At 43.8% G+C, this 22,683-nt stretch overlaps 1 long non-coding RNA gene and 1 pseudogene across 1 annotated transcript; both read left to right on the top strand.

Annotated features, from left to right (window-relative positions):
* Window positions 1-1,085: 1,085 nt before the first annotated feature.
* LOC118238456 lies at window positions 1,086-14,587 on the top strand. Its single transcript, XR_004768879.1, has 3 exons — window positions 1,086-1,217; window positions 12,546-12,622; window positions 13,359-14,587. It is a non-coding gene; the product is annotated as an uncharacterized LOC118238456 (long non-coding RNA).
* Window positions 14,588-16,533: 1,946 nt separating this feature from the next.
* LOC100752843 lies at window positions 16,534-16,781 on the top strand (annotated as a pseudogene).
* The last annotated feature ends 5,902 nt before the right edge of the window (window positions 16,782-22,683 follow it).

The raw sequence follows: 22,683 nt of genomic DNA, 5'->3' as shown, positions 1-22,683 counted from the left end.
GAGTATGATGAGAACCTGTCTGGGGGGCAGGCAATGACTGAGGATTTGGGGGAGTCACCAGTGCATCACTGACATTTAATATAGAGCCTGGCACACAGTATTATTCCCAAATGACATTATTTATTAGGTTTGTGTGTGTGTGTGTGTGTGTGTGTGTGTGTGTGTGTGTGTGTGTGTGTGTGTGTATGGGTTTTTTTGGTTTTGTTTTTGTTGGTGGTGGTGGTGGTAGTGGTGTTTTTTCAGAATAGCCCTCCACATCCAAAAGCTCTCAGAGATAAGGGACTTTGTCTCACTCAACACAGAATCTGCATGCCCTGAGCCAGGCATGATGGCACACACCTATAGTCCCAGCATTTCTGAGGCCAATGCTACAGATCACCCATTTCAAGTCCAGCCTGATCCTACACAGTAAGACTGTCTCAAGCCTCACTCCAAAAATCACCAGGGGTAAAAAAGACAATTCCAGTGCCCAGAGAGTTCTCAGTGATGCTTTAATACATACATAATTGAATTAATTGATATAAAGAGATTAAGTACGGAGAGGCAAAGTTATGAGACCAAAGTTGTTCAGCAAATGACAGGAAGAATAAAGAATCCGGACATTCTCTCCTGCTTCTTCCCAGAGCAGCACAGGCGACAGACAGGGAAGAGTAGGCTTGAGATCGGACCCTCAGCTCAGTGGTTCTCAACCTTCCTAATGCTTCTACAGTTCCTCATGTTGTGGGGACCCCCAACCAGAAAATTACTTTCGGTACTACTTAGTTTTTGGTTTTTGTTTTTAAAGATTTTATTTATTATGTATGCAACATTCTGCTTCCATGTATATCTGCACACCAAAAGAGGGCACCAGATCTCATAACGGATGGCTGTGAGCCACCATGTGGTTGCTGGGAATTGAACTCAGGACCTCTGGAAGAGCAGTCAGTGCTCTTAACCTCTGAGCCATCTCTCCAGCCCTCAGTACTACTTTGTAACAGTAAAATTTTCTACTGTTATGAATCATAATGTAAATATCTGATATGCAATTCCTGTGAAAGAGTCATTCCACATACCCCAAAGGGATCTCACTGGTTAAGAACCGTTGCTCTAACTGCCTTTCTCTCTTTCCCAGAAATTAGCCCATGCCTGTCTATAGCTGACAGGCTCTTACTATAAAAGTGAGAGCACACAGATGTAGGAGAGGAGCAAACCCAGGCCCTTTCCCTGGCAACTACAAGGTAAGTTTATGGTCCTGGTCATATAGGCTAAGCTAGACTAAATCTCATGGTGTGAAACTTGCCACCACTCACTGAGAAGCTATGAAAGTCCCCCTTTTCAGGGGATTTCTCTGCAGATTTGAATCTTCAGGACCCCTGCCACACTGCACAGGGCATCCACCTCTCCTGACGAGCTCCTCTCCAGATCCCTGAGGGGAAGACTCTGTCCCTGTAAGGCTCCATCATGCTTCCTTGCATACGATGAACTGTCCCTCCTAATGCTCTCCCACTTCCCAAACATGCTGTGCACACACTATGGTCTGGAAGATGCATCTTTTAGCAAAGCTCCTTTCTGAAGGTAACTGGCCTCGGCTTCCTCTCCATGCACCTGCCAACTGTTTGTTTTGACAGTAGGACATCTACATCCAGTTCTACGAGCTTCTGCCCCTCCCCCCACTAGCCAAGTGACAGTGTGTTGTAGCTGTTCAGATCAACATCGCTGTATCAGGAAGCTTCAGAAGCAGCAAACAGCTCCACCTCACACCAACATGGCCACCATGCATGACCTCACAAAGTGGAGAAAGCTACAAGCTGCAGCAATGGCCCTGGCCCCAAAGAACCTCCAGATGCCCAGAAGCCAGTCTAGAGGCCCAGAAACCTAGAAATCCAGTAGACCAGGAGTTTAGAAGCCCAGAAGCCAGAAACCCAGAAGCACAGTGGTCTAGAGACCCAGTAAATCCACACTCAGCCAGAGGCAAGTCCACTAACCACTGTGGGAGCATCCAGGACACTTAAACCCACAGCAACCTTTCTTCTTCCTTTTTTCTCCTTTGTGCCAGAGGCATGATTTTTATGGCCACAAACTAGTAAACAACACGTTAAAAAAAAAAGTAAAATAAAAAGGCTGCCACAGTGCCAACTGTCAGAAAGGCTGCCTGGGCCTAATTATGGCTAAGTTTTAAATGTCATTTTTGACAGGAAGTTTCCAAAATGTAAGTGGAAAATGCTGTGGCCAATGGCCAAGTTACCCAATTACTCAGTACATTTGGGAGTGTGTTTTTAAAAAACGGCATAAAATGGATCTTTCAGCTGGACCAAGTAGTGCATGACTGTAATTCCAGCATTGCAAAGTGGAGGTAGGTTGTCCACAACTGCATAGCAAATCTGAGACCAGCCAGGGTTACATTAAAAAAGAAAAGGGTCGTAAGGTGCTCAATTTTGACATTCTCTTCTATGCTTTATAAGTAGAATGGCATTATTTCATTTCTTTCATGTGAAAACATATTGTGAAATTCGCATGGGGTAGTGGATATGGAACATTTGAAAGAGTGCCTTGTTTAGAAAGCTTTCAACACATGGTGCTTTATTTGTTATCTCTGTGTTTATTATTACTCTTAAATTTAGCAACTTAAAGATACAAATTTGATCAAAACCCAAAGTAGCTTTGGCAGAGGTGGTTCGGGCTCAGGTCACATGAGGTTGTTGTAGTCAATCAGTCAGCTAGGGACTTGAGTCTGCAGTCCTGCTAGGGCTGAACTGGGTGGAGACATGGTTCCCCAGCTCACTCATGGGGGGGATGTGGGGGGGGAGAACAAGCCTTAGCTACCAACAAGGCAAAAACATCTATTCTTCAAGGCAGCTTCCCCACTGTCCCCACACAGCTCAGTGAAGGAAGTTTCCCAGAGCAAAGAATTTTAAAGGACCAAAGACCAAAGCCATGGTCACTTATCACTTTGTCTCTGTGACAGATAATCTGTGCTTCTGGTCACACAGTGTGGTACAAAGCTACACAAGGGGTTCCACTCCAGAAGGAGGAACCATTTGGAGGCCATCTTGGAAGCTACTTACTACATGCTGCTTACTATAATTCTTGTTTGAATTCGGGATTCTGGCCCCAAACCTAGGGTTTCTCATTTGGAAGTACTGCAGTAGCTACCAAAATAGACAGGTAAATTATCCAACAAATGACTAGCAAATCAAGGAAACAAGAAGCTTAAGAAAATATTATAGGTTTGGTGTTTTGGTGGTTTTTTGTTTCGTCTTGTGAATATTGAAATCATTACTCTGGAAAATTAAGAGTTTTTGATACTTAAGTATTGTTATTGTTATTGTCTGAGGTTGTGTAAGGGTTGTTTGTTTGAGATAGAGTCTCACTATATGGCCCTGAGAGGCTGGCCTGGATCTCTTAGAGATACATCTGCGTCTACTTCTTGATGGTTGACAGTAGAGGTGTGCTCCACCCAACCCCACTGGTCTTGGTTTTGTTTTGTTTTGTTTTTGTTTGGTTTGGTTTTTCGAGACAGGGTTTCTCTATATTGTTTTTGGAGACTGTCCTGGAACTGCTCTGTAGACCAGGCTGGCCTCAAACTCACAGAGATCTGCCTGCCTCTGCCTCCCGAGTGCTAGGATTGAAGGTGAGCGCCACCAATGCCCGGCCCATTGGTCTTGTTTTGTTGACTGGTTAGCTGGCTGGCGGCTGGCTGGTTGCTTTTTGAGACAGGGTCTCACTATGTAGCCTTCACTAGTCTGAAACTCACTATGTAGACTAGGTTGGCCTCAGACTCAGTGACTGCCCCTGCTAGCTTCCTGAGCACTGGAATTAAAGGCATGTACCGCCATGCCCAATAGGCTTAGCTGTTTTAAAATAGTCTCTGTTTGGACTGGAGAGATGGCTCAGTAATTAAAAGCACTGACTACTCTTCCAGAGGTCTTGATTTCCAGCACCCACATTGGTGGCTCACAATGGTCTATAACTGTAGTCCCATGGGATCTGATGCCTCTTCAGGTATGCAGACATGCATGCAGACATAATACCCATATACATAAACAAATCTTTTTGTTGTTGTGTTTTGTTTGTTTGGGATTTGAAGGGATTGGGGTTTGTTTGTTTGTTTGTTTTACTTTTCATGACAGGGTTTCTCTGTGTATCCCTAGCTGTCCTGGAACTTGATATGTAGACCGGGCTGGCCTTGAACTCACAGAGATCTGCCTGCCTCTGACTCTCTCTCAAGTGTTGGGACTAAAGGCATGCACCACCACTGCCCTGCATAAATTCATTTTAAGGCTTTCTTTGTTTTATTTGTATTTATGTTTGTTGTGAGGCATTACTTGCTTTAGTTTGGAATTTTAGGGGTTTTGACACAGGATCTCATGAATTTCAGCTTAGCTTCAAACTGGTTGTACCAAAGACGACCTTGAATTCTCTAGTGCTGAGATGACAGGTATGCACTGCCACTAAACTTTATTTTTCTGGACACCTTTAGGTATGCAACTTAATTGAGTAAAAGCTTCATTCTGTACCTTTATTTCAGCTACATATATAGTAGAAAGTACCTTTGGTTTTCTTGGTTAGGGCTTTGACACGAGTCCACACATAGGGAGCTGCTGTTCTCTAACCAAATTCTAAAAACATCTTTATGTTCCCCAGTTTTAGCACCTGCCCCATGACTAGTCCTCTCTGTCTTTCTCTTCTGGCTCGAGCTAATCTTCAGAGCCCCCCCCATAAAAGAGTATCTGTGGGGGCTAGTCCCTTGCAGAGGACCTGGGTTCTGTTCCCAGCACCTACATAGTACCTTTACAGTAACTTTATTTAGCTCCAGGGATCCAGTGTCCTCATCTGGCTTCTAAAAAACACCAGGCACACAGGCAGTATACTTATATATATGCAGGCAAAGCACTCGTACACATAAAATAAAAATAAATAGCTTTCATCAAATTTAACACATAAAAGCTTCCCTCCACAGGTGAAAGATACCTTAAATATCCTTTGGGAAATATTCTGTGAATTTGTATGTGTCTCCCCTCTCTCTCTCTCTCTTTCTGTGTGTCTGTCTGTCTGTCTGTCTTTATGTCTCTCTGTCTTTTTTTCTTTCTCTCCCCTCTCTCTCTCTCTCTCTCTCTCTCTCTCTCTCTCTCTCACACACACACACACACACACTATGTATAGTAGTCTATAGCTTCCACCTTGCTTTTTTCCAACTACCAAAATATCTTAGAATTCTTTCCTCATTAACATATAGCTCTACCAAAGGAGAATAAAACTAACATAATCAAGAGCCAAGAAAACTGAATTTATTCAGAGCTACTTGAATCCTTGAAATTACAAATTCAAGCAACCTTGAAAGTTCACTCCAAGTTCTTACAGAGTGGCAGCTGTGTTTACATCAAGGAACTGAGACCAGTTCTGGAGAAGTGAGAGCATCTTGTAAGAAGGGGTTAATCAAGGTCTCAGTTTCTGGGTAATTCAGAGTAAGGTGTCTGCTATGGGAAAGATCAACAAGGAATCAAGAATGCTTTGGGAAAATGCTGCTTGCTCAACCCACAGGTCAGCTTGAATGTGGGTGAGAGGACAAGCACAGTTCACAGGTCTAGCATGGAAGTGTCTGAGAACTTATTAACAATGATTTCCTGACTCTTTGTTAAGTGCCCTGAGCCAGAACTGCCCCATTTTGATTGTTGCGTTCCTTGCCAAGTCTGCATCATTCTTTAAAGCTCTGCAGGATTCTATAATTATAACTCTACCATAAAGTATGTCATCATTTATTCAACCAGTCACCCTTGGGTGGATAATTAGGCTGTGTGCTTTGTTTTTGTCTAATGCAAAGTACAATGAATAACAATCTATATACCTCTGAGTATAAAGAGGGTTAAACTTAGGGTTTCACTAATTTTCCTAATTAAAGGGTACATGTATTTCTGGCTTTGGTGTGTACGTGTGTGTGTGTGTGTGTGTTGTGCTCACACAAGTTCGGGGTCAGAAAACATCTTGTGGGAGACAAGTCTTTCCTTTTCCTTCCAGGAATTTAACAGTATTGGGCTTGGCAACAAGCTTTTTATGCTTTTTTTTTTTTTTTTTTTTTTGTCATTCAAGACAGGGTTTCTTTGTGTAGCCCTGACTTTCCAGAAACTAAACTAGGTCTGTAGATCAGGCTGGCCTCAAACTCTCAGAGATCTGCCTGCCTGCTCTGCCTCTGCCTCTGCCTCTGCCTCTGCTCTGCTCTGCTCTGCCTCTGCCTCTGCCTCTGCCTCTGCCTCTGCCTCCCAAGTACTGAGATTAAAGGTGTGCATCACAGTCAACTGTTGGCAACAAACATCCTTTATCACTGAGCCATCCCACAGCCCAGGATGATCTACCAGGGATGTGGCAGAGCCCCCTGTGCTGTTCAGTGCTCTACCGCCACCCAGTGGTATGTTCAGGAGTTACCACAGACCCTCTCTGAGGCTCTCATTTTCTAATGCAATCAAGTAGGTTGCTGAAACCAGCAAATCCAAATACAGGACACTCAAAAATTTAAATTTTGGATGAACAACAAATAACTTTTTACCTGGGTTATACTTATATTTAAAAAAAAAGAGTTCACTTACCTGAAATCCAGATTTAACTAGATAGCCTGTAATTTATCTGAGAATTCTTTTTCAAGGGCTCTGAGAACTGCCGTTTCCAGAAAAACAGTCACACCTATGTTAAAGATTCTACAAGGCTGATTGAAAGATTAGACCATCCTGAACAAAGAGTTTGGATGTTGCAAATATAGAGCTAAAATTATCTTGGGCTGTTTCTAGTCCCCTTAATAGCCACTCATTAGCTATTTCTGTGCCTGGCATATCATCTTTTCCACTATAGAATAAAATTTTTATCATATATTAACTTAGCAGACTGTGATCTTACACTATTCCAAAAGCTAAGACTGTCACAAGACAGCATCTGAAACCCATGGTACTCTCTATGTAGAGCAGGCTGGCCTCAAACATAGAAATTCACTTACCTCCAGCTCTTAAGTGCTGGGATAAAAGGTGAGTGCCACCATGCCTGGCAATTTGTGATTTTTCTTATCAACAGCTGTCAAGATTCCTTGAAGCCATTTCCATAATAGAACATGTTATTTGGAGCAAGCAGCAGCTGCAGCTGGGCCATAGTCACTCAAAATCGCCTCAGGAATGAATGATTGCAGCCAGGCAAAAATCAAAAACAGACTCCTGGTCAAGAGAATAGAATAGAGCAGGGCTCGTTCAGTAATTCTGACTAAGTGACTATCCCAGGAAGGGGGTTCACCTTATACTATGCCCAAGATAGGTGGAGTAATTAATCGTTTAGTGTGGTGGTCCTCAACCCTCCTAATACAGTTCATCTTGTGGTGACCCCAACCATAAAATCATTTCCTTGCTACTTCATAACTGTCAGGTTGCTACTGTTATGAATCATGATGTAAATGTCTGATATGCAGGATGTCTGACAACCTGTTTGGACCTACAGGTTGAGAACCACTGCCCTAGAGCAGCATTTCACAGACTGCATCTATGTGAGGGGTATAGGTCGGCCTGGTTTTCTGAATTACTCAAAGGAGCGTAACCTTTCCATTTCTTTTTTCTCTTTCCTAAGCATGCCTTCCTCAACACTTGGTGATCCCCCCCCAACATTTTGGGCTCCCCCACTATCTCTCCAGTGCCTCCCTGCCTGCCCTGTGGCTGTAGTCTATAAGATGCCTGTCGGACCTCTGTGTCAGGTTAAAAGGCATGGCTGTTTCCATCCTTTCCCCCATCTCCAAATGACTGTTAAAGTTTGCAGCTTGCCTGCTCTGGCGTTATTTTAAAATAATAAAATCGCTCTTTAGTTTTGATTTGACTCTATTAAAGCCTTTTTTTAAAAAATTGTCTTTTCAAAACAGGATTTCTCTGTATTGCTTTGGCTGTCCTGGAACTCACTCTGTAGACCAGGTTGGTCTCACATTCACAGAGATCCACCTGCCTCTGCTTCCTGGGTACTGGGATTAAAGGAGTGTGCCACTATCATCCAACTTAAATTATTTTTTAATATTTATTTATATATTTTTTGGCCTGAATGTATGTCCTTGCACCACTGTGTGCCTGGTGTCCTAAGAGGCCAGAAGAGAGTGTCTGGAACTGTGGTTATAGATGCTGGGAATTGAACCAAGCAACAGTACTCTTAATAACTGAGCCATCATCTCTTCAGGTCCCATTCTCAAGTTGTTTTACCAATAAGACTAAACCCCAAAGGGGGACCCCCAACATCTCCTGGATCAAAATAACAGCTGTCCTTTGTGGCCTCTGTGACCCATCCCTCCGGTCAGTCATTCAGGGTTCCGAAGGGGGCTGCCTGAAAGAGTCATGGGCGAGAGAAGGAAGGAGATCAAGCGACGCAAAAGAGGGGACCAGAGTCCATCTGTGCAATTGTCAAGGTCTCCATTTATTGGGGTTCAGAGTGGGCTTATATAGCCCTGCAACAAGGAAATTAGGCAGGCGGGGGATAGCAGGAAGGAACATCTGGTATTTGCTGGGACATTCTTGCGGTATCTTCAAAACAGCAGGCAGAAAGGCCCACGCCTTTTCTAGGAACGCAGTCGTTGTCAGTCCCGCTTGGCCAAACTTACCTAATTATGGGTCACATGAGGCTCACAGAGTCGGCTTTAAGCCGAAAACTTAAAGGTCATAAAAGGACTTACAAAGATGGGCTTTTAAACCCCATAGTTAGGGCCCATGGCCCTTAACACCTCTGTTTCAAGGGGGAACTCTCATGACTCAGCACTTGGAGGAGGGGAAGTCAGTGGAAGAGGGCCGTTTCACCTGGGACTGAGACTGTGAGACAGGAAACTGCCAGGTGTCTATAAATTATGGCAGCAGAACTGGGGGCTCAGAGCACTGCTCTAGGAGCAAGAAAAAGAGCAACAGCAGGCTGTTTTGTTGTTGATGATTCCTGTTAGTACACCTTGTTTTTAGCATCTCTAACTACCCTGGAAACCACTGATCAGACTAACCTGATGAGCCAGTGAGCCCGACGGTTCTTTCTGCCTGGCTTAGCCTCCCCATCAGGTGCCTAACTCTTTAGTTGGGTTCTAGGGTTCAGACTCATGTTCTCATGTGTAACAAACATTTCACTAACTGAGCCATCTTCCCAGACTCATGGGAAGTTGTTTTAACACAAGATGGGGGACTGGGGTATAGCTCATTGTAGAGCACTTACATACACCCGGGGTTCCATCACTAGCAAGAGAGAAAAAAAATCCTTCATGCTGGGAGGAGTTTGGGCACAGGGCCAGGTGATGATGTGAGTGGGCTTCTCTAGGCTGCCCCTCCGGCCAATCTGGCACTTAAGCTTTTGTCTCTTCCTCAGCTCCCATCATGCACACCGTAGTACTGGGATTACAGATATATGCTTTGTATCCAGGTTTTCACATGGGGTCTGGGCATCAAGCTCCCGTTATCAGACCTCTCCCTGCCCAAAACCACCTCTTCTAGAAGATCCATAGCAACACAGTTCATAATGAATCTGTACTAGAAACTGTTACATGATACATACAATGAAAGGGGAACAACTGTGCTTGGTCCGAAAAGGAAAATGACATGTGATTTCCTCTAGAAGAATGCCATTTATTAGAGGAAAGGACCCCCGGCCATGACGGAGGGAGGGACAGAATTATACAGAAACAATATGTAGATCTAAACATGATTGGGCTTTAGGGAGAAGAGGTGGCAGGACTTTAAAACCTGGAGAGGAGTTTCATTGAGAATGAGAATGAACCAGGTGTTGGTGGAGCACACCTTTAATCCCAGCAACTGGGAGGCAGAGGCAGAAGGATCTCTGTGAGCCCAGACTGGTCTACAGAGTGAGTTCCAGGACAGCCAGGCTACATGAGAATGAGAGCCATAAGAAGACAGAGACCAAGAGGGGTATAGAGTGGTAGGGCAGGGGAGCCTCTCTAGAGAACACCCTTCTAAGCAAATACCTGAGCAAAACTCACCTGAGGAGTCTCCAAACCAATCCCAGAACAAAGGAGAAATTTGGCTTTTCATAACCTTTTAGGAGTGGCAGAAGTTTTTGGATTTTTTTGTTTTGTTGGTTTTTGTTTTGTTTTGTTTTGGGGGTTGTTTTGTTTTTTTTAGACAGGGTTTCTCTGTGGCTTTGGAGGCTGTCCTGGAACTAGCTCTTGTAGACCAGGCTGGTCTGGAACTCACAAAGATCTGCCTGCCTCTGCCTCCAGAGTGCTGGGATTAAAGATGTGCACCACCAATGCCTGGCTTTTTTTTTTTATGGCAGAAGTTTTATATCACATGATTTTCATATGTGACCAGGAGCACTGAAGAGCAGGTACTCATTAGGACCACACGTCAGGGGCTGCAGCTGCTAGGCCATGGTGCAGACAGCTTCACAATCCTCTGTAGGGAGCAAAGGAAGTCCGGAGTGAGTGAATGTGTATTGCTGACATGGGTACCTCAGGACTCCAATGCCAACGCATTTTCCAGGTAAGGCTCAGGAGGATGGCAAAGCCTTCCTCTGTGGCCCTAGTGTGAGGGGGTGGCCAGTATGCACAAAAACTACCCATTATAGCTTTGTGCTCTCTGATGTTTTCAGTCTGGAACTGCTCATCTACAGATACCTCCTACCGAGACTAGCTAACCCCCTTCCCACATGCTGACATGCTGGGTTGCATGACAGTGGGTGCCACTTTATCAGAGTGAGCACACTCCTACCTGACCCCATCCTTTCTGCAAGTGTCTGTGTGTCTGTCCTTACTTATCCCCTTGAAGCCTTGAAGGATGCAGGAACCCTCCATGCCAGAAAGAGCTGCAGGAAGGCTGCAGTATATGGCCTTTTAAAAGTGATCACCAAGAATTGAGTGATGGCTCAGAAGTTAAGAGCACTGGCTGCTCTTCCAGACTCCTAAGTTCAAATTCCCGCAACCACATGTTGGCTCACAACCATCTATAATGAGATCTGGTGTCCTCTTCTGGCCTGAGGCATACATGCAAGAAGAACACTATACATAATAAATAAATAAATACATAAATACATAAATACATAAATACATAAATCTTTAAAAATAAAATAAAAGTGATCACAGTATGTCAGAGGTAAGCCCATGTTCTTTCAAACAACACACACGTCAGTAAACAGGGAGTAAAGTATAGTGTATCCATTCAACTAGTACACAACAATGAGAATAAACTATTACCCACAGAAACATAAACAAACCTCACAAAAATGACACCGAGTGAACAGAGCAACAAAACTGAGTGCTATGTGGGCCCATTTACTTGAATTCAGAATAAGCAGAACTGGTGTGCACTGTTAGATAATGTTGTCCTTTCAGAGATGGGTCATGAGCAGAACAAAGGTTACAGGGCACGATCAAGGTCCTGACTTGATTCACCTGCTGGGGTATATTGTCTTTGTGTTTTGTCTGTGATAACACAATGTAAGAGAGGCTCAGTGGTTCGGTGTGCTTACTGGTCTGGCAGAGGACCTGAGTTCACTTCCTAGTACCCATGTTGTGAAGTAGAATAAGGTAGAAAAGGCCAATCATTGTAGATTGATTTATTGATTTACTTAAAGCACTTCTTCCTGCCTATTTGCCAGCCTTGACTCTACTTGCTACCTGGAATGGCTGAAGTCCTTGCCCTAGCTAAGGACTGGTATATAGAATAGCAGTTGCCTGGGGTGTAGCTCAGTTTTAGAGCACTTGCCTAGCATGGAAGACCCTGAGTTTAATCCACATCAACATAAAATAAATAAGCAAACAAAAAACACAAGGCACGTGGGCATGTGGCATACCCAGGTAATCTCAACCCTAGGGGGATTGAGGCACAGATGTAAAAAATTCATGGCCAGCAAGACTCTTTCTGAGAGAGGGAGTGGGGGAAGAAGCAACAAGTAAGTTTAAATTTTTTTCATCTTATTTTGCCATTCTTTTCTCTCTGTTTTTGTCAGAGGTTGTTTGCAGTTCTCGCGGTTAAACCTAGGGCCTGGTGCATGCTGGGCAAGTGCTAGACCTTGGAGCTCTTCTTCCAGCCTCCGTTAGAGATTTTTTTTTAACTTTATTTTTATTTTATATGTATAAGTGTTTTGCCTGCATATAAGTGTACTGTGTATGCCTGGTGCCCTCGGAGGCCAGAAGAGGGCAAAAGATCCCTGGAACTGTAGTTACAGGTGGTTATAAACCTCCTTGAGGGAGCTTGGAATTGAAATTGGGTCCTCTTCAAGAGCAGCAAGGGCTGGCCATCATTAAGCTGTCTCTCCAGCCCCACTTGGAGATATTTTAACCCCACCTGATATTTTCTTCTGTCCTTTTCCACTTCACAAACAAATTATGAGCTTTTCTCTAAAAAGCCCTTAGTCACCATGATCCGAAGTTAAAGTATAGCCAAGTCAGCCTTTGTTACATAGTGAGTTAAAGGCCAAATGGTCTGCATGAGACCCTATCTTTAAAAAAAAAAAAAAAAAAAAAAAAGCCAATGATCCTAACACTCCCTCCAGAATAGTGGATATAGATCTATTACTTCATGTTATTTTTTGTTCTTTCTGTTTTGTTGAGGGTGTTGTGTTTTCTTTTTCAGAGTCCCACATTGTAACCCAGAACCAAGCTAACATCAACTCACAGAGATACCCCTGCCTCGGAGTGCTGGGATTACAGGTATGAGCTGCTGACACATTTTAAAGTGTCTGCCACCGCGTCTCATGGAATGAGTGCTCCGTGGTCTTGATCGGCCATTATTATTTTAAGGACACCAGGTCATTTCTAGTTCTTAGGCATTACAAATAACCTGTGATGTTTCCTTGTAAGTAGAACCTTACCAGTTCAGTTATCGATTTTCTCAGCTCCATTGACAGCTCAATGGAAAACGTTCCGGGCCCTTTAAATATGTTTCCTTTGCAGTGATAAAGTTCTGTCATTAGAGGGCGCCAGAGAAACTAAAAAAGAACCCGTATTTTAAGTCCTAGATCCTGCGTACCCACCCCACCACCACCACCACCATCACCACCCGCCCTGGACAGACCCCACTGTCAGCTTAGCCTCTGGGGCTCTGGCTCCTGCAGTGTGGGGCAGCAGCAGAACCAGCTTTACCCTTCAAAGCCTCCTCCTGCATCCTCAGGAAGCTCTGTAGGAGAGAGCACAATGAGTCTGCCTCTAGCACCCTAGCAGGCAGATTTCAAGGAGTTCCATTGATTACTCTGTTACTCAGCAGTGACCTATAGATAGTCCCATCACCTCCAACAAAGTCTGGATCTCAGCTGTGGGAACAGAGAGTTCTTTCTCAGATGCTGTTTCAGAGGGTTGGTGACCTTTTGTGTAGTCCTTAGAACTTTCCTTACTTCTAAACTGCTTACTATGCCAAAACAAGTCCCCTAGTGGCATCCTCTGCCCTCAGGTAAAAAGGTGTGGACATGTTGGAGAATGCCTTCAATCCAAGCATTGGGTGAGTAGACAGGACTATCTACCAGGCTCTCTAACCAAACCACCTACCTTAACCAGGGAGCACAGGTCCCAATGACACCCTGCCTCAAAACCAAGATGGCACTTAAGGAATGATGACACCTAAGGCCACACCCATATACACACCAAAATGAATTTTAAGAAATTCTTTTTTACTTCTTATTAACCAACCATTACTCAAAGCCCATTGTACTCCATAATTTTCTCACATGAACTCCCCTGTTCGTTCTAATACCACAGGTTGAGTGGGTCATTGTGAGTACTGGTGTCCTCCTCCTGAGAGTAACCAGGTTATATTCAGGGTTTTGCCAAAACACATAAACCTGCAATAATATTGTACACATATCCTTGTGTGTTGGGTTTATTTATTTATTTATTTATTTATTTATTTTTGGTATCTGTGGGTTTTCCTACACCTGGATTGCTGCTTCACAGATGCCAAAAATCTTCAGCAGCCTCACAGAGTAAAAAAAGAAAGTGTCTACAGACCACTACCTGCCAGGTCCATTCCCCCTGCCCTTTATCTTAGTCAATAACATTTAATCCAACTCAAATACCTTGGTTGTCATTCTTCCTTTTTTTTTAATTTGTTTTTTTTGGGGGGTGGGGGAGGGACTGTTTGTTGTTGTTTTGTTTTGTTTTTTGAGATAGACTCTCATCATGTAGCCCTGGCTGGCCTGGAACTCACTCTGTAAACCAGGCTGGCTTCAGACTCCCAGAGATCCACCTGTCTCTCACTTGACCTTCTTTATGAGCATGTACATTTCTAGGTGACTTCCTCTGTCATGAGTCATGTGGGTCAGGGCACCACAATGACTCCCCTTAACCTTGATTATTATCATTAAAGGGCCTGTCTCCAAACACATTCATGCTGGAGATATGGATGGGGGGATGGGCAGAACACAGACTAACACATGCAGAAACAGTGTATTATGTCATTTCATTTCTCTCTCTCTCTTTTTTTTTTGTTTGTATGATTGTTGTTTTGACACAGAGTCTCATCTGCAGCCCAGGCTGGCCTTAATCTTTTTTTTTTTTTTAAACCTTTCTATCTCAGCATCAAAAGCACTAGGACTAGCCAGGCATAGTAGCACATGCCTTGAATCATAGCACTCAGGAAGAAGAGATAGGTGGGTCCAGGCCAGCCTGGTCTACATAGGAGAGTACCAGGACAGCCAAGGCTACATAGACCCTGTCTCAAAAAAAAAAAAAAAAAAAAAAAAAAAAAAGCTAAGCTAGGATTACAGACTCCTTCCATAAAATATAGATCTCTTATGAGCTATGGATATTATTTCTATACATAAGCCAAGAACACAAAATTATAGTCTCAAATAAACATATTTGCACATTGACATTGAAGTAACCAGTCATATGTTTCTTTTTCTTTCTTTCTTTTTATTTTGTTTTGTTTTGTTTTGTTTTTTGTTTTGTTTTTTTGAGACAGGGTTTCTCTGTGTAGCTTTGGAGGCTATCCTGGCACTCTGTAGACCAGGCTGGCCTCGAACTCATAGAGACCCGCCTGCCTCTGTCTCCCAAGTGCTGGGATTAAGGGCGTGAGTGCCAGGATAGCCTCCAAAGCTACACAGAGAAATCCTATCTCAAAAAACCAAAAACAAAAAAGAGAGAGAGAGAGACTTCATCCCCTCTCCGCCAGATCACCACCATCATGGACACGAGGTATATCTTATAAACTAAATACAAACCTCCCAAAGAAAAGGGAAGTGTTTTCCTTTTATCTTCACAGGAAAACTCATCTTCAGAAGGCAAAGGATACTACATGGGTAGATACTTAAGAAGAAAAGGTAGCTATAACCATCAAATAGAAGGAATGTGCCATACGGTAAACTTTACAGCTGTCTCTCAAAAAACTCTATTTCTCTTTATTTCCTAGTCCCTATTCAATTAAACCAATGCTGGATTTAGAGGTGGATTTGGCTTTCCTCCTCTAAAATCCAAGCACATTATTTAACTAAGCTTTAGTGTTTCTGTGTTGTATCAAGAAGCCAATTGATGTAATACAGAATAAAAGAAGAATTTGGGGACTGTCTTTGTCTTTTCTTGGATCTTTCTCTCAAGGTGTACACCCTTTCATAATTGTTATGCTCTCATGGTTGCATTCCCTAGCATGTGTACATACACAAGCAAACATTTCTCTGCTAACTGTTTATGTTTGAGTCCCACACAGCCAATGAAGACCTGCCTGACAGCAATCCCTGGACACCCTGGAAAGAAAATGGGCCACACCTCCTCGACTGCACTGGATCCAACTTGCTCCATTTCAACTGACTGACTTCAATCAAGTTGAGGATTTCAAGCGAGATCTTCAATCAAGTAAATCCCATCTAACATGGACTGGATACTAACATTTTCTTTCTACAGGACCCCACATGACTATCATCGTCCCATTTCAGCAGGAAGTAACTTGGAGAATGCTACGCCCCCTTTCCCCATTGTTGTCACTTAGGATAGTGTATATACCTAGTTAGGAATAGCTTCCTATTGTTTATGGTTCGATTGGAAGGAGGTGTTCAGGCTTGGACACCTCTTTCAGATGACTTTAGGGTTTAGTTAAAATAGTTAGGAGGTGACATAAGCAGATTGTTGTATCTTCTTACTGTTAAGTTTTAATCCTCTTTTAGACTAAAAGGGGAATTGTAGGGGAAGCTGTAGCCACGCCTTCTTAGGGGCTGGCTACAGGAGTACCTGAGCAGGCTTGTGAGGGCGTGGTCAGAGTGAGTAGGGGGACTGCGTTTCGGTTTCGGTTTCTCTTTTTGCTGCTTGCTGTACAGACTACCACCGGCTGGCTGGTTCGCTCTGTAAGTAAGGCTTTTCCCTATTAAATACCCTTATATTTCTACCTGACTCCGTATTGGTAATTTCCCACTATAACAGGGTTTCTCTGTGTAGCTTTGGAGGCTATCCTGGCACTCTGTAGACCAGGCTGGCCTCGAACTCATAGAGACCCGCCTGCCTCTGACTCCCAAGTGCTGGGATTAAAGGCATGAGTGCCAGGATAGCCTCCAAAGCTACACAGAGAAACCCTATCTCAAAAAACCAAAAACAAAAAAAAGAGAGAGACTTCATCCCCTCTCCGCCAGATCACCACCATCATGGACACGAGTCTCGTGCAGCCCATCAAGCTGGCTAGGGTAACAAAGTGCTGGGCAGGACCGGTTCCCAGGGACAGTGCACAAAAGTGTGCATGGAATTTATGGATGACACCAGCTGCTCTATCATTTGAAATGTCAAACACTCTGTTTGGGAGGGTGTTGTGCGCATCCTATTAGAGTCAGAAAGAGAGGCTCAGAGATTATGCTGACCTTGCTGCTGGATCCTGTATATCCACCACTTGTCCCATGATGACCTGCAACTATTGAATAAAGCATTTGTATTGTTTAAAAAAAAAATAAGAGCCGGGCGTTGGTGACACACACCTTTAATCCCAGCACTCAGGAGGCAGAGGCAGGCAGATCTCTGTGAGTTCAAGGCCATCCTGGTCTCCAGAGCAAGTACCAGGATAGGTTCCAAAGCTACACAGAGAAACCCTGTCTTAAAAACCAAAAAAGAGAGAGAGGAGGAGAGAGAGAGAGAGAGAGAGAGAGAGAGAGAGAGAGAGAGAGAGAGAGAGAGAGACTTTGTAAATCATCTTTTAGGAGAAGCCTCTGGCCTCTGGATTCCACTCAAGGACAGATCAGCCTGAGAAGAGAAAGACCTTGAGCTCCTGGCCCTTCTGCTCCCCCTTCAAAGGAACTACAGGTGTGTGTCACACTCCCAATTAAATGTGTTCACTTTGAGACAGGGTCTTGCTGTGCTCTCGTTGTTGACCTCCAGCTCTCAGCCTTCAGCTAGGCAGGCTTCCAAAAAACCAGGGCTTGAAGGGGTTCCTCTGGCCCTGTCTCTGTTTGCGTTTCTCCCAACAGCCCCCGAGGTAACACTTGTTAATGACACACACACACACACACACACACACACACACACACACACACACACACACGTTTCTCCTCACACTAATTCACATGAATTCTCTCTTCATTACCATTTACTAAAACCTCTTTAAAAGCCATGTGTCCCAGTGAAGTTACTGAATCATGGAGAAATGCTGAGACAACTGAGCCAGTAGGACTAGTCCTGCCCGGCCTGGCCATGCCACTCCCTGCCCAAGCCCCTGCCTCTCACTAAACCATAATAGAAGTTCCTGCACCACAGCAACTCTGAGGCCCAGAGAACATGTCTCTTTCTGTAAAATGACTCTCAGAAAGGGACAAATACTGTAATGTTATCCTTGAGGACTCTGAGGAAGAAACTTGTAGGAGAGCCTGTTAGGAAGTGGAGAACATTATAAAACAGCAGGATATCATATGCTTTTTCTCAAAAGATAAAACCAAAAAATTATTGAGAAACAGAAATATTTACACAAAGAAAAACATTAAAACAGTAGAGATGTGGTGGGAAAGCCACTTCCTTCCTGCCTGGGATTGATTCTATCTTCTAGATCATCCTCTGGCTCATAGCTTGTCTTTCAGCTGTAACCCTTATATAAATAGTGAGGCCTGTGGTGTGTGAATGTACTTTAAATTCGTTAAAAAACAAAAAACTTAATTTTCAGTCTGTCAGTGATGGTGCACGCCTTTAATCCCAGCATTTAGGAGGCAGAGGCAGGTGAGTCTCTGAGTTCAAGGCCAGCTTGGTCTATAGAGCTAGTTCCAGGACAAGTAGGGCTACACAAAGAAACCCTGACTGGGAGGAACAAAAAAACCCAAACAACTTTTGGTGGAGAGTGAGTCTAGAGCCCTGCATGTGTCAAGTACAGGCTCTATCACTGAGCTACACTGCCAGCATCTTATATTCACTTTCTTTAAAATACATTGTAATGCATCGTGGTGTTTTTTTTTTCCTTTAACAATATATCTAAGACATCATCCTAGGGGGAGATATATATATATCCATTTCCTTCTTTGTCGGTGGAAGTCACGGTGAGCGTGTAGGTTCACACGAATCCCTCAAAGAAAACTCAAAGACACTTCGAGAATGAGTTTAGCCTTTTTGGCTGCAGGTGACCCCAATTTCAATGGACTGAAGCACTATCCCAATGCCCAGAGCATTTTCATTTTTCTCAATATTTACACTTTAGCCAGTTGATTACCAAATGCTCAGAACAACTTGAATGAGGCTTCCAAAAAGATAATGCCATGTGCAAAGTATCCATTCATAGGTACCACAGTTTTCTGCGTCTCCTGAACCAAGTTTTGCATAGGCCTTTGTCTTCTTGGGAAAGTCCCAAACAAAGTACACATAAGGGTACAAAAGATATCATCCGGTCGGTCAAAAGATGGATTAGGCTAGATGCTAGCTCTCCTCTGGAGCTAGACCAGGTGCCACCCAGCAGGGGGTTAGGGCTAGTTGCTATCACTGCAGTGCCATGCCAGCAGGATACCACTGCACTTCTTTGTAGGGGTCACAAACTTTTCCACTCCAGCAGACATTCAGGGTGTTTCCAATGGTTTTTTTTTTCCTTGTTAAATTTTTTAATTACAACCTATAGTGTGTGTTTGTGTGTGTGTGGAGGGGTGAATTTAGGTGTACATGCTTCGGCATGTGTGGAGGTCAGAGGGAAACTTGCAGGACTCAGTTATTTCCTTTCACTATGTGGGTCGTGAGGCTCAAACTCAAGTTGTTGGACTTGGTGGCAAGAGCCATCTCACTGACCCAGTCCTTGGCAGTAAATTTAACTGTTCCAGTGACTCTGCATATACATGTGCATTTCCTGGCAGAAAATTCATCTAGGAAAAGAATTTCTACAACCAATTAGTTACATTAATATTTTAAATAAAAAGTAGTGAGAGTGGTGCTGGATAGGTAGTCCAGCAGTTACCAGCACTTGCTGTTCTTTTGGAGGACTAGAATTCTGTTCCAGAACTTACATCAGACAGCTCACAACTACCTGTAACTCCACCTACGAAAGGCCGGATGCCCTCCTGTGCCGATGTACACACACACACACACACACACACACACACACACACACACACACAATTAAAATAACAAGGCCAGACCTGGTGACACACGCCTTTAATCCTAGCACTGGGGAGGCAGAGGCAGGTGGATCTTTGTGAGTTTGAGGTCAGCCTGATCTACAGAGCAAGTTCCAGGACAGCTAGAGCTGTTACACAGAGAAACCCTGTCTTGAAAAAAAAAAAAAAAAAACAGTAATAATGATAATAACATACGACAGAACCTGAAGTCAAGCGCTGGCACAGGCAACATCTGAGAGAACTCAGACAATTCATTTGACCACTATTTAGTAGAGCTACTGTGAAAATCCAATTGCTTCATATGTAAAAGCTACTTAGCAAGAGTGTGGCTCACAGTAAACACACCTGAAGCATTCATTAGGTTTTATACTTTACCAGACTGACCTCAAATATTTCCATGACAGTGTATTTCTCTGACCCTTCTGAGCATTACTTATTGCAAAAGCTTTTAGATTGTGTCAATCTGAAGGGAATAAAGAAGACTATGTCATTCAGACTTTAAATTTTTCCTGCCTTCCTGCTCAGAGTCTCACCGCATAGTTCTGGATGTTCAGGAACTCAATATGTAGACCAGGCAGGCTGGCTTCAAACTCACAAAGATCCACTTGCCTCTGCCTTCTGAGTGCTGGGATTAAAGGCATGTGCCACTATGGGAAGCTCTGTCTTAAATGTTTCTTCTTTCCCTCCTTCTCAAACTATGTAACTTTTCTGATCTCATTTCATACTGAAGGAACCAGCTTCCCTTTTGGCAGCCATAACGGCCGAACACGTGCTTCTATGACCTTGTCCCAGACACTAGAAAGTCAGATGCCTGTCTCGTGACAAGGAGCCAATCAGAAGTTAGCTTTACGACCCTGGGTGTGCTCTACGGACAAGCAATGACATAGAGAGCATAGCAACCACCCTGGGAGGGCCTATGGGCCATAACAACCAGTTGACCAATCAACACAGGGCAAGCCCTCCAAGCCTGGAGGCACACCAATCGTGAGCCTGTGCGTACCCCTAGACACTCCCCTTACGCTGCCCTATAAAGATCTGTGCGCAGCGGCTTCAAACTGTCTTTTCTAGCCATCCGCCATGGCGGGTGGGTGAAAGACCCGAGCTAACATGGGGTTAACTCGTTAAATTACAATAAAGCCTCCTGCAGTTTGCAGCAAGCTCTCGAATCTGCCTGGTGATTGGGGTGACCGCGAACATGGCCTAGGACCCCAGATACTTGAGTTTTCGGGGGTCTAATAATACCATCCTAAATACACCCGCTAATTCTCTATGTGTTCTTGACTCTTTTTGTGCTTATATTCCAACTGCAACTCTATTACTTCTAAACCTGCCCACTGAAGTATAGGAGACCCAATTAAATCTAATTTCAGAAACATAACAAATGTTTTCACTGCCATTTGCAAACCCTAACAACTCTCCACTCCGAACTTTCCTTACTCAGTAGCTGCTGCTTTCAGTGTTATTACAGTTACTCGTGTATTAAAGCCTTGATTGAGCAGAAGCTGGGTCTTTGTACTGTCCATCAGGCTAAGCACATAGTGCTTTCTCTGCAACTATTTGCTGAATTCATTGTTTCTCCCTGATAAAGGTGGGGATTCTGCCTTTCCTGTACTCCTGAATTACCACCAGCAGCTCTGATTTAACATTACCCTCTGTGTCCCCCCACCACCGCCACACACAACCACTATATCGTTAGCTACTGATGACTGTTTTATCTTCATGGGTACATTTTTACAACAGTTCAAATGGGTTACTTAATATATGGAGCAGGCATTACCGGTTCAGTGGTGTACACCTCTGATCCCAGAACTCAAAAGGTAGAGGCAGTCAGATCTCCATAAATTTGAGGCTACCTTGGTCTACACAATGAGTTCCAGCTACATAATGAGACCTTGTCTTTCAAAACGGGGTGGGGCTGGTAGTGCAACAGGCCCCAGACCTTAGCACAACTGATTCCATGATAGAAGTAATATTCAGACTATAAAACTCAGCACATTGACAGCATTACCAAATCGAAAACAAAGACCTAATCCATCAAAGTTTGAGAAAGTGTCTAAATGTACTAACCTTGCTGTTTGGTTTCTAGTCAACTGTTCTTGTTAACTTAAGTCAACCCAGGATATGGTCTTTGTTCTTTAAAAGTTCACCCTGAGAAAGGCTCGGGACTACACTGGGACACTGACTGGCAAATTGGCTTAAACTTGTGTCTGAGTATTTCTCTGGTGGATACCCCACAACAGTAGGACACAGTCCAGTTTAGCAATCTCTTATGAGCTGTTCATTGAATAATTGTGCAATAACAATGCAGTTATTTTATCTCTTTTGAATCTCAGTTATTTATCTCTAGTTCGGATTGAATCCATTGGGCCTGTTGTTGTTTTGCTTCAATGGGAGGATAAAGCTGGAAGGGGGTCCTTCGTGGGGGGGCCATGGCCGATTCCATGGCCTGTCATGGTGACTGAGGCTGGGGACAAACATGCCAGGCAGAAAGAGCTTGAGTAAGAAGTTTTATTAGAAAGGGGAGGGAGGGGGAAAGAAAGAGAAAAAAGGTAAAGAGACACAGAGGGAGGATAGAAGAGAGGAGACAGGAGCAGAAAGAGAGGAGAGCAGAGAGAAAGAAGAGCCAGAAAGCAGAAAGAGGGCAAGAAAGCAAGAGAGCATAAGTGGGCAGGGATCTGCCTTTAAAGGGGTCCTTTGCGCAGACTGCAGACTAGTACTAATGGAAGCCTGGGCTGACCAGAGTACTGCCTGAGTGCAGTCGGCCAGATGAGAGGGGCAGGCCAGCATAATGCCTGAATCCTTACAGGGCCAATGAGAAGGTTCAGCAGCTAACGGTGCCCCTTGCCAAACCAGAGTGGCTGAGTTCAATCTCCAGGACCCACATGGTGGAAGAAAAGAATCAACTCTCATAAATTGTCCTTTGACCTCCACATGTGTGCTGTGGCATATTCAAGTACAAGTACACATACACACACACACACACACACACACACACACACACACACACACACACGATTTTTTTTATTTAAAAAAGATTAAATTGGGCTGGAGAGGTGGCTCAGAGGTTAAGAGCACTGGCAGCTTTTCCAGAGGTCCTGAGTTCAAGTCCCAGCAACCACATGGTGGCTTACAGCCATCTATAATGAGATCTGACTCCCTCTTCTGCCATGCCGGCAGAACACTGTATGCATAATAAATCTTTTAAAAAAAAAGATTAAATCACCTAAG

The sequence above is a fragment of the Cricetulus griseus genome, chromosome 3 (assembly GCF_003668045.3).
Source record: "Cricetulus griseus strain 17A/GY chromosome 3, alternate assembly CriGri-PICRH-1.0, whole genome shotgun sequence".
NCBI classification, from domain to species: domain Eukaryota; kingdom Metazoa; phylum Chordata; class Mammalia; order Rodentia; family Cricetidae; genus Cricetulus; species Cricetulus griseus.
This window is presented reverse-complemented; position numbering and strand designations above follow the sequence as displayed.